Source organism: Zophobas morio, unplaced genomic scaffold, assembly GCF_036711695.1.
Source record: "Zophobas morio isolate AGI-343-1 ecotype UQ-CSIRO unplaced genomic scaffold, CSIRO_AGI_Zmor_V1 ptg000489l, whole genome shotgun sequence".
Lineage (NCBI taxonomy): Eukaryota > Metazoa > Arthropoda > Insecta > Coleoptera > Tenebrionidae > Zophobas > Zophobas morio.
Window position 1 is genome coordinate 5,295 of NW_026972592.1, and position 18,719 is coordinate 24,013.

Below are 18,719 nucleotides of genomic sequence, written 5' to 3' on the forward strand. Positions count from 1 at the left end.
TCATGATAGTTGTTTGTGTTGTCAGGTGGGGAATCCTCGTTTCTCTCTTCATCGGTCCTTTTGTTGCCGGTTAACGTTTCAGTCATTACTCCAGTTCTCACTCCCTGGTAGCTAAAAAATCATCTTCTTTCGTTTCGCTTTCATAAATGCTGTTCGGGTCTTTTATCGAGAATTGATTCCTGTTGTCTTCTGTTTCCCTGGTAGGTATTCTTCTAAGACTCGAAACTTCTTTAATGTTTCCGCTGTTTAACTAACCACCTAGTGGATAAACAATAAATACTATAAGAATTTTCACAAGCATTTAAAGTTGGTTCCCAACGAAATTCCTTTACAGCTGTAACTGAAGAGTTTCCTGGTTAAGGGTTACAGTAGTATATGGTAGACCCGAATACTTCTTAACTTATTTAAATTCGGATCTACGCTATAAAATTCTTTCCACGCAAGTGAAGTCATGTTAAGACTTGCAGAACGGTTCATTGCTTCAGCCCTGTAATGATTAGCCAATCCGTTCCTTCAGTATTGCCTTGGTCATTAACTAATAATCCAGTAAACCTCTGCGTTGGAATTGTGCGAGGGTGTATTTGGTGCTGTGTAGGTGGGGTCAATGTACCTTACTCTGCGCATATGAACCCAATTCCTCGACGTGAATCTCCCGCCATTATCGCTATGGATCTTTCTTACATTATATCTTCCCTAGCTGTACCGTTTGGTTGGTGTTGCATCGTAGTATCAATAGTAGCACCAGAAAGTTGTGTTCCTTAAAAAAAAAAATCCTCATCATACTTTAAGAGAGATGGAAAGGGGTAGTTAGCCAATAGCAAAGGGAATGATGTCTTCAAACATGTTGTATCTCTAGATTTTACGATTTTCCTTGTTATTAAATTAAGTATAGTGTGTTCATCCTTAGTAGGAACTAGCGGTTTGGAAAGAAGAATACCTTCAAGAGCCCGATCTTGAGATTTTTTTTTAAATCCATGATCATAGAACCGGATTTTACAACCTAGAGGTTTACAGTAACTGAGCTGCTGGATCTAAATTCAAAAATTTCATAAGGCGACACTCTTGCATTCTTTTTTGGGACATAGTTTAGTATGTAGACCTCGTCACGTAAAGCTTCGCTTCAGAAAACTTTTGTTCATTTAAACTATTTTAGCATGCAACGTTATGTTACACAATGTCTGAACGATCCTTTCCCTCAGCATGTATGCGGTGTATCTTTAGGCGCTACTGACATTTTAACACCTGCATTTTGTAGTTCTTAGACGTTTTTCTTTAATAAATTCACTGCCTTTGTTGGTTCTTATTTCTTCATTTATAACAGCTGTGGTAGTTTCCTCTATTTGTAAATTTTTTATGTAATTATTGTGTCTTTTAACCCATTGAATAATAATTAGAATTTAAATTTAGAATTTAAATTTCATGTTTAGACTTCGCATAGAGAATGGTGACTCGTTTAGACCTAGCGTCCGTTGCGACCATAATACACTTGTGCCCCTCATATGACAATATCTCCCATATATGGTGTCAATATACATTAATCGTCCTGAAATACGTTAATTATTAGTTTCGCTTATTTTGTTAACTTTTTTCTTCTTCATCTTAACATCTTTGGCAAAAGTCTTGATTCTAAAATACTATATACCAGGAAAAATTCTTATTAAGTAAGGATAGTATGCTCATATTTGAAGTGTTCTCTGGGGATGATGGACTTAGACTTCAGGGTTTCAAAGGTCGTGGTCATTGCTGTAGTATTTAGCCATGACCGTTATAAGAAATAAGCTATTCTCTTTTCTACCTTGAGCGATAACCTTGTTTTTCTTATTCATTAGAACTCTATTGTTTTTAAAACAGATATCAAATCCTTTTTCATTTAATTTACCCACAGAGATTAGGTTATCTCTAAAATTTTTGTCATAAATAGCTTACCATGATCTAAAATTTCAAATAATCGGCTTAGTTAGCCTCAGTGCTATCATTTAATTAATAACGTGTTTATCGTCTCGAATACCAGCCAATAATTCTCTACCTTTGATAAAATGAGGATAGGCTCCGGCGTCAACGACCATCTTTATCCCTGGTTTCGTATTTTTTGGGGAGTTATAATATAAGTTATGAAGGCATACCTCTTCAATGTGGCCAATTTTTTCCCAAAATTTGCTTGTTTGCTTAATGTTATGGGCATTGAGACCTTATTCGTTGGCACCCGACCTTTAAAACATTTGAAAGCCTGTTTTCCCAAGTAAGTTTGTCGATTACAGACCGTATTTAGGGATAGGGCATTAGATTTATTTTCAACTTTAAGCCTGTTTTCTGCTTGTAATATGGCATTCAGTGCATAATGGTAATCCTGGTTTCCAGGATTTTTACTGTAATACTGTTCTAGTGATAACTAGGAATTAAAGTCTTCTCCAACCCTGTGGGGAAGGAGTATGATTTTATGCAAGTTCGTAATTTCACTAAGATGAGGAAACAATCTTTTAAATGTGCACTGTTCTTCTAAGTGACTTAAAATATGGTCCGAACGGTTGGCGAATTAACGTATGGAGTCAGCATCCCTCTTATTTTGCATGACGTTATATTAAGTATTTTCCTCAATGTCACGAGTGACTTCCAAATGCATTTTTAACGTTTTGAATCACTTGTTCTGGATCTGTCACTCGTAACCCTTCAATTTTTGACTTAATCTAAGAGTGTGCACTGTCCATTACGATTTGCATTTCCAACAATCGCCTTTTTAAGTTTACAGAAGCAGTGGGTTCGCATTCTTCAATTTTTTCGTTTGAAAAGAATACGGCTTGGATTCCATGGGTAGACAATGCTAACTTTATTACTATAGGCCACTTCCTTAATTGTGAAGTGCCTCATAAAATTTGAATGGGAGTATGAGCTGCTCTCAAATATTAATATTAAACACCTTATTAATGATACAAGAATCGTATAATATAATCCTTTAAAGATCACCACTTGAAGGATATTGCGATAAATGCTTAATACAAAGGAGTAAAATATATTTAAAAATAAACCAAACTAAGTATGTTACAAAAAGAGAACACATAAACAAAAAGATAAACTATTTATAAAAATTTGTAAAGATAAAAAATAATAATTTTATCTGAAAAAGGTTGAATCAATAAAGGTAAATGCACCTCATTATCTCCAACTCTGCGTCAAGCTAAGATGAAAGATATATTTCTTATATATATTATTACTATGCCGAAACCACAGTTTTTCAAATAGTAGCCAAAGTTAATTACTTTCCTCCATTAATAAACACCAAAGCGGCTAATAAAACTTTACAAACCTACCCCTAGATTATTATTGAAAGCAAACCGTGAGAGATCACAAAAATTATTCCTTTAAAATATTTCTTCTCGTCATAAATTATTTTATTTTTGGCCGTATTTAGGTGTTCCTTACTAAATTACTAAGTCCAGTCTTTTTAAAAATACCATAATACACCAGCTGACAATGATACAAGTTTTATTACCTATATTTTAGGTTAGTAATAATAAAATTTAAATAGTAAATGCTTTTTATTAAACCAGCACATAAAAAGAAGAATGTTAAATATAACTTGTGACTTAAAATTTCTCACGCCCTAGAACTCTAAAATTTCCACTGTTTTTATTTTGTAATTTGTCTATTATGCTAGGCTTTATTAAATCTAGGCTGGTAACTGAGGTGAGCACGGTCATATCTGGCGAAAAGTACCTCATCCCGTCCGATCTGAGAAGTCAAATCGCCACGAGCGTGGTTAGTACTGCGGTGGGAGACCACGCGGGAACACCTCGTACTGTGCTCTTCTCATTTTTTTTCCTACTTTACAGTGTTAAATAGTAGTTTAAAATTTAAAATTAAATAAGTTGCTACATGGTGGGACCTTTAACCGGTCTATACTGCCTATGCGGAACAAATATATATAAAATTGGTTGTTTGTGAAAACTTGAAAGTAGTCTGATTTAAAAATGATGCCAAAAGCACTGAGTCTTAGTTATTTTTATTAATATTCAGCTTTGATGGGGAGTCATCAAGCATTTTTTGTATATGAAACGGAATCACATAAAAAGTTTAAAATAAATTAAGTTATGTACATAATTTCAATTTAACAAGTATTATTACATTTCAGCTGCCTCTAGTTAAATTTTAAATCCGCTTGGGGTGCTTTTATTAAAGGTTTATAAACTCGCGCATTTTTGTAAATATTTTTTTACGGAACCATCTTCTGCTGTGCGTCAAAAGACACCATAACAAAAAATTACTTGTGATTTTTAACTTAGGCATATACAATGCCTGACTTATATATTGCTTATTATAAGAAAAATTAGCGATGGTCTTAAAAATACAAGTTTTTTAAAAAAATAACTCTCTGTTGCACCTACTAGGTCATTACCCTTCTCATATCGGCATTATTAAATATAACTTTCGTTATAATAATGTGACTCTTCCTCAAGGAAGAATTTAGTAATTAGCACACTAATAAAAAACAATATTTATTACATACATACACGTTGAAAAAAAATAAAACGACAGAATTTTACTAAATCTATATATATATAATTTTTTTTTCTTTAAGGTTTGTAAAAAACCCTAAAAGTAAAAAAAATAAAACCCTTTAAATACGAAGACTTAAAAGCTATATGTTAACATCGTTTACAAATTAAGCCGAGCCCATGAAATATTTAATGTCTTGGAAACCCCCCCCTCTCTATAAGTAAAGAACTTGTTTTATCCATTATAATAATTTAAAAACAAGAATTTTAAATTCGTACACATTATACCTAAAAGTTAACAACGGAGTTATTATTTTTAATCAAAGAAAGTATTTACAGTTTTTTAAAAAATTAATTTAAAATTGCTTTACTCATTAGTACAAACTAATCAAAAAACCTTTTCCAATACATAAACGTGATAGCTAAATGTTAACAACAGCATTTACTTTAACTTTCAAATTACCAAGAAATTTGAAATGGTTTGTTAAAAAAACAAAAATAAAATTAAAAATAAAACCGGGTGATATAGAAATTATATATATAAGAATAAAAAAAAATATAATGGAGTTAGTGAAATAACAATAAAATAAAGTAATAAAAAAAATAAAAAAAAAATGAGCAAAATAAAAAAATTTATATTATAGTTATTAATAAATGACGACCCCTGGCGCTCGATCGGGTCAAAAAACCTCGAATACTCGAGCTCTCAGTTTGGAGTGAGCGCGGACATGTTACATAATAGCTTTCAATCGAAAAGCTGTCATTATTTTCTTGACATTAACAAACAAAAACTAGCGCTGTGCCCCGTCCCATGGCTCGTAAATAAGTCCGGTCACCATCAGGCGATCAGTGCGCCTGACTAGCCCGTCGTAAAGGGACATTAGCATTATGTTGGAAGACGACCACTACAGGGCCCAGCTGAAGATCCTGGTGACCAGCCTCATTTCGCACAAACTAAGGAGCGGTTGTCATCACGCACAGCAAAATTTGTTCTGTCGCACTTGAAGTGCCAACGCTATTGCAGCGGAGTCGTAGGCCCAGGCAGCAGACGTGTATGTCATTATTGGCCGGTCTGAGGCATGTACAATGACCGTTGGTTTCGCAGAGAAAGCTTGCTCTTGTCGCATAGCAAAGGGTAAAGCACCTTAGTTGCTGCCTTGACCTTCGCCATTAGATAATGCACATGCGGCTGCCAGGAAAGTTTGTTGTTAAGGATGACTCCCAAGTAGTTCGCTTGAGAACACCACGGGACTTCATGCCAATAATGGGACGCGTTCCTTAGTAATTAAAAGCGCTTTGCTCTTCATCGCATTTATGGAAACTTTCGAATTACGGCAACCAGCTAGCAACGGCGTCAAGGTAGTGCTGTAGATGCTTGCATAGCAAGATGGGTGACTTCGACGATGAGTAAATGGTCGTATCATATCGGCGTAGAGGGCGATTCGTGGGTATGTATTTGATAGCAAAGGCATGTCGCTCATATAAACTGCAAAAATAAAAGGGGCGAAAGAAAAAATCCCTGAGAGGCCCTGCCGTCAAAGATCGCAGCGGCGACTGTGTATCTCCCACGCGCCCGCGGTAGACGCGACCATTTAGATATGAATTCAGCACGTTGTAAAGGCCATGACGAACGGGTAGAGAGAGCAGTTTGTGCAGCAGACCTCCAGGCCAAACTTGATTAAATACTTTTTCAACGCCAAGGAAGGCAGCGCCTGTTGCCTTCTTAAAGTTAAAAGCGCGAGTGGTCCATATTGTTAAGCGGGGGAGCAGCTAAGTCGTTGAGTGCCCTTGCCGAAATCCAAACTGAAACTCAGGCAAGGAGTCCCGTGCGTCAATAACCTCTTTTAGACGGTGCAGTAAAACGGCCTCACCCAATTTGCCGAACGCTGACAGGAGACCGATAGGTCGGTACTTGCTAGTGGTGCTGGTGCTATATATACTGTATAGTGTGCATAGTATCGTTACTGTATAGTATAGTGCTCTTTACTAGTATACTATCTTTATAAAAAGAGTAGAGTTCGTTCTTATATTAAATGTGAATTAACAATAAACAAAGAAAGCGACCTTAAAATGTGGATGGATCTATAGAATGCCGGCAAGGAACCCGAGAGTGGCGGTTATATATATAATACTAGTGAACACTACTCTTTTGCACCATCACGATCCGAACAGAAAAAAAGTCGCTCCGAATGAGATAGTACTAGTACAAGACTAGTTTGCTGATTCCGGGTTAAGTGTCTTTAGGAGCGTCCCAACGGTCGCCGTCTTCCATCGGATCGGATAGGCGCCAAGAGCCATCGCAGATTTTACTAGGAGGTACAGATAATGCATCCCTGTTGATAGCAATTTTTCCAACATCTCATTAGCGATTCCATCGAGGTCAAGCGCTTTTCGCTTGAGTAGCACTTCGACAATCGCTTGAACCTCTCCAGCATTAACCAGCTCAAGTGGTTTATGGCCATCGGGAAGGGGAAAGCTCAGCGTTGGAACGCATCTATGGCAGTTAATTGAGCAGCTGGCACGTTTTGGGTGAAAGGAGATTATCAGAAAGAGTAGCTTTGCCTTCATCAATCTCAGTCACTATATTACCTTCACAAAGAGGAGGCAGTGGTGCAAGTCCTCGATTTTTGATCTTTTAACAAATTTCCAAAAAGAAGAGCGGCTGCTGTTGTCTAATTCGGATATATGGTGCAGCTTGGTCTCTCATTTAGTGTGAAAATGGACCATTAGCCTCTTCCTTATGCACCTGTGCAGTCGATTAAGCGCAATTTTATCTTCGGCGCCCTGCGACCACATGACCACTCGGATAAGACTTTGACGATGGCAGATAAGTGCTTTTAGTTCGTCAGGCAGGCGAATCAGGACCGTACTTCACTAGCTGCCATGGCAGTAGTGCGAGTAATGCTCAGTGCGCTTTCGAAAAAGGCGACAGCATCATCCAGCAGGGCGGGTGTAGACGGTAGTGACGGACACGGCGGGAGAGTGGTTTTTCTAAAAACTTGGCATATTTGTCTCAGTTGATAAAAAAGCGGGTGACAGTCTCCGGTGTGTCCTTCTCGTCGCCTAATTCGAGAATAACGGGAAGGTGATACGTGGAGCGCTTCAACTGCCGTTGTGAGATGTATGTCTTTTAGGATGACGATATCCAGTACGACCATTGTGCCTGTAGTTAACAAGTGTGTTGGTTGCTGGGGGCCTCCGTATGCACAGCTCGTGTTCATCAGCATAGGTCGCAAGGATATGGCCATTCGAATTATCGGCTCGGCTGTTCCATGAAGAGTGCTTGAAATTGATAACCCCGAACATACTAGCAAAGAAATCACTCGAGATAGTGTCCAAATCGGAGGGCGAGAGTAGCTTCCAAGGGGTTTTGTAGACAGCGAACACAGAAACGGGTGCCTGGTCGGCTATACACAGGAGAGGAAAATTCCCTCTACCTCGAGACTTTGTAGAGCTGGCAGAGATATCGAGTGATGTTGAATGCTCCGTATTACCAAAACAGCCATGCCCCCGCCGCGTGCATCGACCCGGTCTTGGCGATTCGTAACAAAGTTGCCCAGGTTAAATGCGACGCTAGGAAGGAGGCGCGTCTCGTGGATGGCGCACAAATCAAGTCTTTTATGTTGTAACAGCTGCTGAAGCTCATGCTTCTTACTCTGAACACCCTTTGCCATCCAGGATAATAGTCGGATGTAGCGACGCGTCTTTGGTTTAGAAACCGTTGCAAAAAAAGTCTAGTCCTTTTAAAGTTTCAAGCATGCTAGATAAATTCGTCGTTAAAATTGGGAACAGCTGCCGTAACGTCGGCTGTTACTGATCAGTTTTTAGAAGCGTGGTCAGGAACTTTAGGAACTAACGGGATAGTGGGCCAGTCTTGATGAGGTTTTGTCCTCAAACGAGAGGAGTAAGAGACCCCCCGGAGTAACGGTTTTGTTTGTAGTGAGCACCGATGGAGAGAACTTTGAGGGTTAGCTGGCTGCCTTCCGCGGATAGTACTTGCAGCCTTGGTGATGAGCGGTGTGCGCTTCACCGCAATTTGCGCAAGTAGCAGGACCAGCTCGTGCTCTCATGCATAGGGCTGTCAAGTGGCCCTCACCTCATTTAACACATCGGAGGGCCGCAGTGAAAAAGCTTGCAGTGTGCCCAAAGGTCTGACAACGATGGCGATGGCCAAACGCGATTACTCTCCCGAAGTTCCTCCATTCAAATTTTAATGGAAATAGTCTTCAGTTCTAACACCTTTTGCCTCTCACTTCTGGGTATATATACTAAAACTGGTGGTAACGATCGGTCCATACGTGCGCCAGTAGCCGATGGCGATGTCCTCTGTGTGCAATCGCGCAACTCGGAGGGATGTGACGCCCTGAGCGCGTAAATTCTCCTCAAAAGTGGAACGATCGAGTTCACAGTAAATCCCACGGAGGTCCAATTTTAGAGACTTTTCCTCAGGTAGTTGATATGATAACAAATTGAAACTCCTGGACTCGCATGATCGCTGTTATAGAGCGGTAATTGTTAGCTGCCAGGGGGAATATCTTGATTCCAAGAGGGAATCTCTTGTTCGTGGGGTTATTTACGCCGCTAAATTGAAAAAGTTGATTTAGTAAGGGCCACTTTTGTTTTTCGCATAGAGTAACGGGAGGAATCTTTCTTTTAGGAGATCCCGTTTCATTCCATCGTTCATTTTTCTTAGGAGTAAAATTAGAAGCACTACCCAGCTCAATGTCTACGCTGTGCTGTAAAACTTTTGCGGACTTTTCCAAGTCACCACAGATTTCACTGCTCTCACTACCCTTATTTAAGCTATTATAAGTTATATTACCACCATATTATTAATAGAAATTTTACCACTACTTAAAATATTAATATTACTAATAGTGTGGTCGCTCTCGGCTATGGTATGAATAGAAATGCTATTATAGCAAGTGTTAATATTACTATTACTACTCCTACTACTATTAATACCAAAACCAACTTTACCATTGAGTTTCTTTTTTGGTCAACTGTAAGTTCTCGCTTTCTTCTAATATTTCAAAAGTCTGTGACTGATTTAGAAAAATTCGTAAAGCAGAGTAAACATTATTATAAGTCAACATATCAACAGGCTCCTTTCGTCTCTTAGCTTTAGTTTGTCCTGAGTAGTTTTAGTGTGCTCAATACGTTTTAGCTTTGGTTTGAGTCTAAATCTCTTTTGAGTTCTTTGTTGACAGCTAATAAGTTAGCAAGCAAGGTTCGCAGCCCTTCTTCAGTAAAGGGATTCATTTTTTATAACAGATAAAACGTGGATAAATAAAGATAAATAAAAATGTTATAACGAAAAAATAATGATTATAGTAATAGCAATAATAATAAATAATATATAATATTTTAATAAGCTTTAACAAGTCTCTCAACCTAAGTAAAAAGTAGTCGAGGTGTACAAGCCATATCCAAAAACTGCAAGAGGGCTACGCGAGACCTAAAAACCTGGAAAAGCTAAATAAAATAAATTGAAAATTTTTACATAAATACTAGAAATTATAATAGAAATTGCCCTCCACTCTCGCGATTCCACGCGGGTCCAGAAAAAACTTGTCGATGATAACAATTTCTAAAGGTTTATTTTCTTAATAGAATAAGTTTCTTATATTACGGATTGTATAAGATACTAGTTAATGGATTCTTTTGCTAAAGCAGCAATCTGTTGTTATGCTGCCGATGGCGATCACCAGCTTCATGTTCAGGTATATTCTAAATATTATTATTAATTTCTTTCGTAATTATATTAATACGTTTAAAATGTTTATGTCGGAATTTAGGTATTTTTTAATTAGTTGTATAAGGATAATTATACAAATATTATTTTTATATAACTATAATATATTATAATAATTATTAACATAATTACGTTTAAACTTTTTATAAAAATAGTATATTGTAATGTATAGCTAAATATATATTAGGCTAATCTTTTTTATGAAAATTTGTTGAGGTCTCCAAACAGTTTTGATGAAGTTTTACTGCGTTTTTTAAGTAATCAAGACGATAATTTGCAAGAGTACTGATTCTACTCTTTTACTTTTACTTTTACTATGTTGTAATTTATTTTTTAGATTTTTTCTGGTTTGATTTTTTTAATCTATTTGACGTCTATAAAAAAGTTTTTTCTTTATTTTTCTTGTTCACTGTGCTTTGTAATATTTTTTATTAATAATTTTTTAAGTAATCATTTATAATTATTTATAAACTTTAGAGTTTGGCTCATCAAATTTTTTTGTTTAAGGATTTTGGAAGAATTTGTTGGCACCGCAAGGTATTAGTTTTTAGTTAAGTTAGTAATTCAGTGAACTTTATTAATTATGTATTTTAATTATTGTTAGAATTTATTTCTGGGCTTTTTTTGTATTTCATACTTTTTAAATAATTAGATTATAAATATCAATTCATCTATAAAAATTGTTTTGTCAATTTTTCTTTTTATATTCGTTTTGTTTATAAATTATCAATTATATATGATTTTAATTGTTATTGTTTAAGATACGAAACACTTTCGGAAGATACGCGAATTTCATTTCGAAACCGTCTACTTCTATTTCTTCAAAAGTCCGACTTTTTAGTGGCTGCTCCATTATATTGTAGTAGGAAACTTGCCCAAGTATATTATTTTTATAAATACACTTTAAATATTTTTCTTTATTTATAATTTGCCAAATTAATTTATATATATTTTTTCAATTTAAATTTTACTTTGTTTTTCTTCACAAATCAATAGTTTTTTAATAAATGATAGTTTCGTGTTATCTAAATTAAATTTTCGAGCGAATTAATAATTTATTTTTTTAATCTTTTGTAGTTACTCTCACGTGTATTCCATCATGAGTTTCTAACTGGCTGGACTACTTTTTTTCCTGATATTACAAATATGCTTCCTGAAGGCGCTACTCCCGCAAAATTTTACTTGCAACTTTTGGAGAATATATACACAAATATCGCTGATAAGCGACTTGTACGTTCGAGCAAAGTTAGTTTTATTATAAGTATTATTAAAAAAAAAGTACGCTAAAATAAAAATAACTTTTAAAATAAATATGTATTAGTTAAAGTATAGTTACACTTTTTTAAAAGCAAAAAAATTATTAATTTTTTATTATAGATTATTAATTATACTAAATTTACTAAGAGAGTTTTTTTGTACACGTTATGAATTTTTTAATAAAAGTAAAGAAATATAATTTAAACTTATTTTTATAGTAAAACATTAATAATATATATGAAAGAGTATTTCGTAATGATACTACCAGTGATTTATAAGATAATTGACCAATTAGCTTCTATTTATATAAATGACCAACAAAAATTGAGCTTTTATTTACTGTTAAAAATATTTTTTATATGTATTATGGAATGATATTCCTTTATTTATACAGTTGATAAAATTAGTCCGTTTTTAATTAAAAAAAACTTTAAATATAGTAAAAATTATATTTATAAATATAATTGACTAATATTTAGTTCATTTTTTTGTCATAAAAAACTTTTTATAGATATAAAAATATAATAAAAAGGTATTTTAATATATAATTAATTAATATAAAATATAATTGTAATAACTGTATAAATATAAAAATTTAATAAAATTATTATTGTTATCGAGAAACTTTATTGTAAAATAAAACTTTTTAAAAATAATTATTTCTATATCAATAATACTTTTTTATTTGGAACATTTAAGGAACTTGGACGCAGCAATGCGTTAAAGGATCAAATACGGGAGTGTAGCATTCACGGTATAGTTGAGAGCTGGTATTCCATACTAATCACTTATAGAAATATCGATAGAGAAGTCGTCGACACGTGCGTTTATTATTATTATTGCTATTATTAATATTGTTATCATAATAATAATAGGATTATTATGATAACCTGTTAAAATTATATTATAACATATCATTAGCTATTTGTGTTTATGCTTTTATTATTTTATTAAGAATATCTGGTTTACGTTTATTCATGAAAATTACTTTTATTATAATACCGTAAAAGTTATATTATTATAATATTATTTCTATTTTGTAATATTTATATATATATATATTTCTTTCTTCGTTTTTTATTAAACGCTCACTTAATATTATTATAATCTTCAAAGTTATATAATTATTTAATAATTTTATATTTTTTAATTTTATATAAGTTTATTATCTTTTCTTTTGTTATGTATTTGCTTATTGTTATAATATTATACTTAATTATTATTTATTTTTTTAATATAATTTTTCTGTTGAACTTGTATATAATAGTTTTTATTTTTTCAATTACTATTTTTTTTTTGTAATATTTTACTATATTTTTATACATACCTTCCTTATTATTATCATTACTATTATTGTGCTTGTATTACTATTATTTTATATAATGTTTACTATTTATTAGTAATGTTTCTAATATTTATATATATATATATATTGTACCTAATAAACTTAATATTACAATTATTATCATGCTTGTTTTATTATTTTTTAATTATCCCTTGTTAGTAAAGTTAATTAATATATTTTTTTAATCCATTAATAGATTTTTGTTTGACATAAACTCAATATTATTATTACTCTTATTATTATTTATTAATAATTTATATATAACGTTTTATAATATTTTTATATAAATATAATTTTTTTTGTTCTACATCAACTCATTATTATTCTTCTCCTTTTAATTTTTATTATGTTTCATATATTATTTCACTATAATATTCTATAATATTTTCATACAAATATATGTTTCTGTGCTACACATAAACTCATTATTTGTTATATTACTATTATTATGCTTATTTTATTTTTTTAATATGAAGATGCTTAAGAATAATCGGATTGTATATTTCGTGGATCGATATCGGTCTTATAGTAAACGATCAGTTTGTTTCGCTGTTCTTTTTTTTTCTGCAGGACGAATACTTTCAAGAAAGCGGTGAAGTACCGCTTCTTTTTTTTTATTACTGCTTTTGCTATATAATTTTTTTTATGTATTTGTATAGAAAAGTTTATGATAACCAGTTTCTTATATTTTTTATATATTATAGTATTTTTGTTCAACTTTTGTAATAATTATTAATTCTTAATAATTATGTTATTATTTATATCAATTAAATAATTTAATTATATATTATAAAAGTTTTTTTATTATAATAGTAAACTGTTATTGTATGTTCATATATAACTAAATGTCTACTTTATTTTTTTAGTTTATTAATATTTCATGACTTTTTTTTTATATTTATTTCTCATTCTTTTTTATTATATATTTATTTTTTTTAATATAATATTTTTATCTACATTATTATTTTATATATTAGAAAGTAGAGTTTATATTCGTTATTGCTTACTATAATAGTATTGAGTATGTACTTTTATTATAATGAGGTTAGATTGTTATGGTTAGCTTATTAAGTATGTATTTACTATCGTTTCTATAATATTTTTTATTTATAAATCATTCGAGTATAATTTTGGTTAAAGTTTTCCCGTAAATTTAATGTATTTTTTAATTCTTTTTTATCATTGGCTTAAATTTTAAATATTTTATTAGATGATTTTTTATTATTATTTTATTTGAAATACTTTATAGTGTGCGAGTGTATTCTTGGAATACTCAACAAAGGAACGGCGCCATCTGTAAAACTACAACTTATAGAAAGTTTGCGCGTTTTTGATATTCTTCATCGCTTTATAAACGCTCACCACATTGAAAATAATGAAGAATTACTAACGAAGTAGCGGTTTATACATTATTTTATTGACTTAAATAGTGAAGTGCGTCATAATTGGTTGTAATTATGGGATATTACTAAAATAATTGGCTGTAGGTGATGTACTTTTTAATTGGCTCAATTTTTTTTCAGGAAAGTTTTTGGCTCACTAATATTTTTTTGTAGACTAGCGTTGATTGTTGCTGCTCTTTTTCGGAATGCTATCAGTATTTCTAAAGAAGCCGATTGCTCTGAAGTCATCATTAAAGCTTTTCCTTGTTTAATTATTTTGATTGGCCACGGAAATATTTACGTTTCTTATGAACTTTTCAATGCCGTGAAGGACCACATCAGTAGCTTTCACTATTTTTATAATTATATTTCATTAAATTTCATTAAATATTCAGCTCTTCTAAAGCAGTGCAAGAAAAAGACGCAGTCCTTAACGCACACTCAAGTAGAACACTATGAGAGCCTACTGGCCTGTTTGGCAGAGAAGATGAAATTTACTGACCAATACCTTTTCGAAAAGCGCACTGAAAACGAGGAATTTTTTGATAATTATAGAAATGAGATAGTAAAAATATTCACGTCGATGGCCCACCTGGAATCCGGCCGGTTCATGAGTTTTGTAGAGGTTAGTACGGGCTTGGCTGGACGGTTTTATTATTTTTTTAAAAAGTTTATATATAAGCAAGTAGTAAAATTTATATAAGTTATGTTCGGGAATCTTGTTGGTTACTATAATTTATTGCATAAATGATAGCACCGGAGTGGTCAGCTGAGTACCTTATTTTATAATAATATTTTCCTAAGATGAAAGTTTTATATATAGAAAGCGTAATATTAAAGTTTATAGAAAGTAGTATTGCAATGGCTGGCCGCTATCATTATTTTTATAACACTAAAAATATATCTAAAAATGGGACAGTTGATTACTTTAAGCTTTGCATATAATAGAAACGTTTTCAATAACATTAGCGAAGCATGACATTATAAAAAAAAGCCAATAAACAGTTATGCTACGTATTATAGGCTAATAGAGCTCCCTAAAAACTTGTAGTGAAGTTTAGCAATAAATTATTGGAGAAAAGCATGACTTATATTAGTTTTGCATCTTCTTTTTGGTCTATTATTTATATGTCTAGCAAAATATAAAAACTGTTTTTAAAGAAAGTTTTTTATTGGGCATTGAGTTCACAGTATTTGATGAAATTGCTACCTTAGTGATCTTTTAATTCTAGCGATGAGCTTATCAGTGGTTTTGGTTTATTTTTGCTTTTTATTGGCTTGTTATTTCTAGTTGTTTCGAAAAGCCCCTTTCAAAAGTCAGCCTGCATAAAACTATGACTTCTATTTGCGTAAATTAAATTTTTTTATTCCTCGCTTTTGACAGATTGGCTGCATGCTAGCCATCAATTTTTTTAGTGAAACCAACAACTTTGTTTTTATATTTTCCTCTATAGAATTATTTTTTCAGAGTTTTATCCTCTTTAAACGAACTGCGATTCGCTGAAGTTGAACTCGCCTTGAAACTTTTTTATCTTCTTGTTGAAGTTCTTCCTTCAAAATATTATCAAAGTCAAGAAGTTCGCATTGTGGAGGTACTTTTCTTTATTTTTATTGAAATTTATAAATTTTTATTTCATATATATTAATAAAATATTTTTTAATGAAAACAAAAGAGACTTTTTTATAAGTTTACATAAAAAGTTTTCTAATATAAAAATAACGCCAACTTTTATGATTTAGTTTAATACAATAAAATTTTTTTATAAAATAAAATTTTTTTTAGCCCCTTTTTGTGTATTTTTATAAATACAACAAAAACTTTGATATTATGCTAGCCATATTTTACTAAGAGTAAAAGTTATTTAAAAAATGCATCAATTTTATAATATAGAAAACTATTTTTTTAACCTTTTTATTTTTTCTAAAACTTTTTTTTTTACTTTACTTTATTAAAAAAGTTTTCTTGATAATAAATTAAAATACCCCAACAACGCCGGCTTATATATATATTAATTTGTAGATGGTCAAACTTTTGCTGTCCAGTAAAGCCATTGAGTTTCCCCACGTGGCTACTGCGATCAATTTCTACGAAATTCTTCCACGTTACTCGTCGGTTTTTATTACTAATAAGGATTTAATTGGTCAAGCGCTTGAGCCCTTTTTTGGCCCTCGTGGAGGTCTTTTTTTGTTATATTATTATTGGGTTATTTTTAATAAATTTTATCGTAATTGTTTAAGAAAAGGTTACTTTATTTATGCAAAGTTTATTATTTATATAATAATATTTTACTTTATATAATAACTTTTTATATTAACAGTGAAATATATACTTTTTTTATGTAAAAAGTTTTACTTTATAGAAAAGTTTTATCGTTTATTGAGAATTTTTTTACGTTTTATAGAATTATTATTAATTTTTATAATAATATAAAAATACGTTCAGAAAGCAAAACTTTTTTTAAAGTTTTTAAGCCAAAATTACTAAAGTTTAGTATTCAATAATAATATATAAAAAAGTTTTACTATTTAAATTTTTTTGTATATTTTTTTATATATAAATACATATTTATTTCATAGTTTTTTTTTATTATGTTTTTTATAAAAAACCTTTTGAAAGTAATTTTAAATGTGTTAAAGTTTCATATTAATATTACTATAATTAAAAATTTTTATTATAGATAAGTTTTACTAAATTATGCTTATTTACGAAAAAGTTCAACTTTATTTATTGTACTTTAAATTTTTTTATTAATATTTTTATTGATTCTATAATAATTTATATATTTTAATAAATAACTCATTTATTTTTATATTTATTGGATTATTATTATATTTGATTATTATTAATTAGTAAATTTTTTTATTGTGATATAATATTTTTAGAAAATTACATTATTTCTATTATTACTTTTATTATTTATTATTATAAATATATTATTATTTTTTATATTTCTTATTATTATTTATAAATATATATATATTTCTTTACATACTTACTATATAAATTGATGCATTAATAAATATATTATTATATTTATTATATTTATTATTAGCTATTAAACTATTTATTGTTCTTTTTGTTATTACAAAAATTTTTAGATATAATAAAATATTTATTAACTTTATATATTTTTTGTTATTCAATTTTAAATATTTCTTATTTTCTTTTAATTATTATTTTTCTTCATATTTTTTATTCATATTTTTCTTATTTAATTTATTATACTTTTATATATTTATGCAGTTAATAATGCTTCTTTGCTTGTAAGAAGTGCTGCATGCTGCAATCTTGTTCGTTTTATAAAACTTTTACGTGATTTCCTTGACGAGTTTGCTGCAAATATTATTGAGAAACTTTCTCCTTTATTAGTCGATTCGCTTCAAGTATATAATAATTATTTATTATATATAAATAGAAAAGTAAAATTTAATAAGTAATATTAACAATATTTATATAATAAATAAATAGAAAAATGAAAAAAAGTAATGGTGAATTTTTAAAGTATTAGAAAAAGTATTAATACTTAAAATATAATTAGAAAAGTAAATATAGTAAGAAAAATAGTCGTAATAAATAAATATATAATTATATAAAAGTAATTTTACACAATAAAAATCTATAATGTAATCATAAAAGGTAAAGAATATAATAAAAATAATAATAAACAAATATAATTGTAATAATAATTATGAAATAGAAGTAAACTTACATTGAAAAAGTTTGATTATAATATGAGACGTAAAATTATTTACATATTAAATAATAATAAAAATACTAATAAAAAGTATATAAATATGTCTGTAAGAATTATATTGGTATATTAAAAACTTTTACATAATAAGTAAACATTAAGAAGAAAAGTAAAAAGTATTAAATATAAATATGTAATAATAATGAATTATATAAGTTTTATTAAGTAAAAACTTATATAATAAATATAGAAAGTAAAATTATTAAACAAATAATATATATATAAGTATATTAGAAATATATTTATATAATGAAAAAATTTGACAAAAATTAATTTTATATATTATAAATAAATGAAAAACATGAAATATTTTTAAAAAAATAAAATAATAGTATAATAAATAATAAGAAACATTTATATATAGGTACTGAACCTTAAGAACACAATTAAACGGTTTTATAGAAACTAATAAAAAAGTACCTGAAAATAAATAATAATAAGAACTTTTTAGAAATAAACTTTATTAAAAGTGACATAAAAAAAATTAAAAGATATATTATTATCAAATAGAAAAATATTAATATATGTAATAATATGTAAAAACTTACTGTTAATAATAAGCCTTAATGAAAGTTACATAATAATATATAAAAAATATAAGTTTTTAAATAATAAACAATAAATAAATATAGAAAATAGAAATAAGTAAAACTTTATAAATAATAAACTTACAAAAGTTATGTAAATATATATAAAAAGTATAAGTTTTCAATAATACACAAATATATTGTATAATAA

The 18,719-nt window shown here is 30.0% G+C and overlaps 1 non-coding gene across 1 annotated transcript; it reads left to right on the top strand.

Moving 5' to 3' along the window:
- The first annotated feature begins 3,683 nt into the window (after positions 1 to 3,683).
- Positions 3,684 to 3,802, top strand: LOC135121112 (5S ribosomal RNA). The gene has a single exon (XR_010278858.1). It is a non-coding gene; the product is annotated as a 5S ribosomal RNA (ribosomal RNA).
- The last annotated feature ends 14,917 nt before the right edge of the window (positions 3,803 to 18,719 follow it).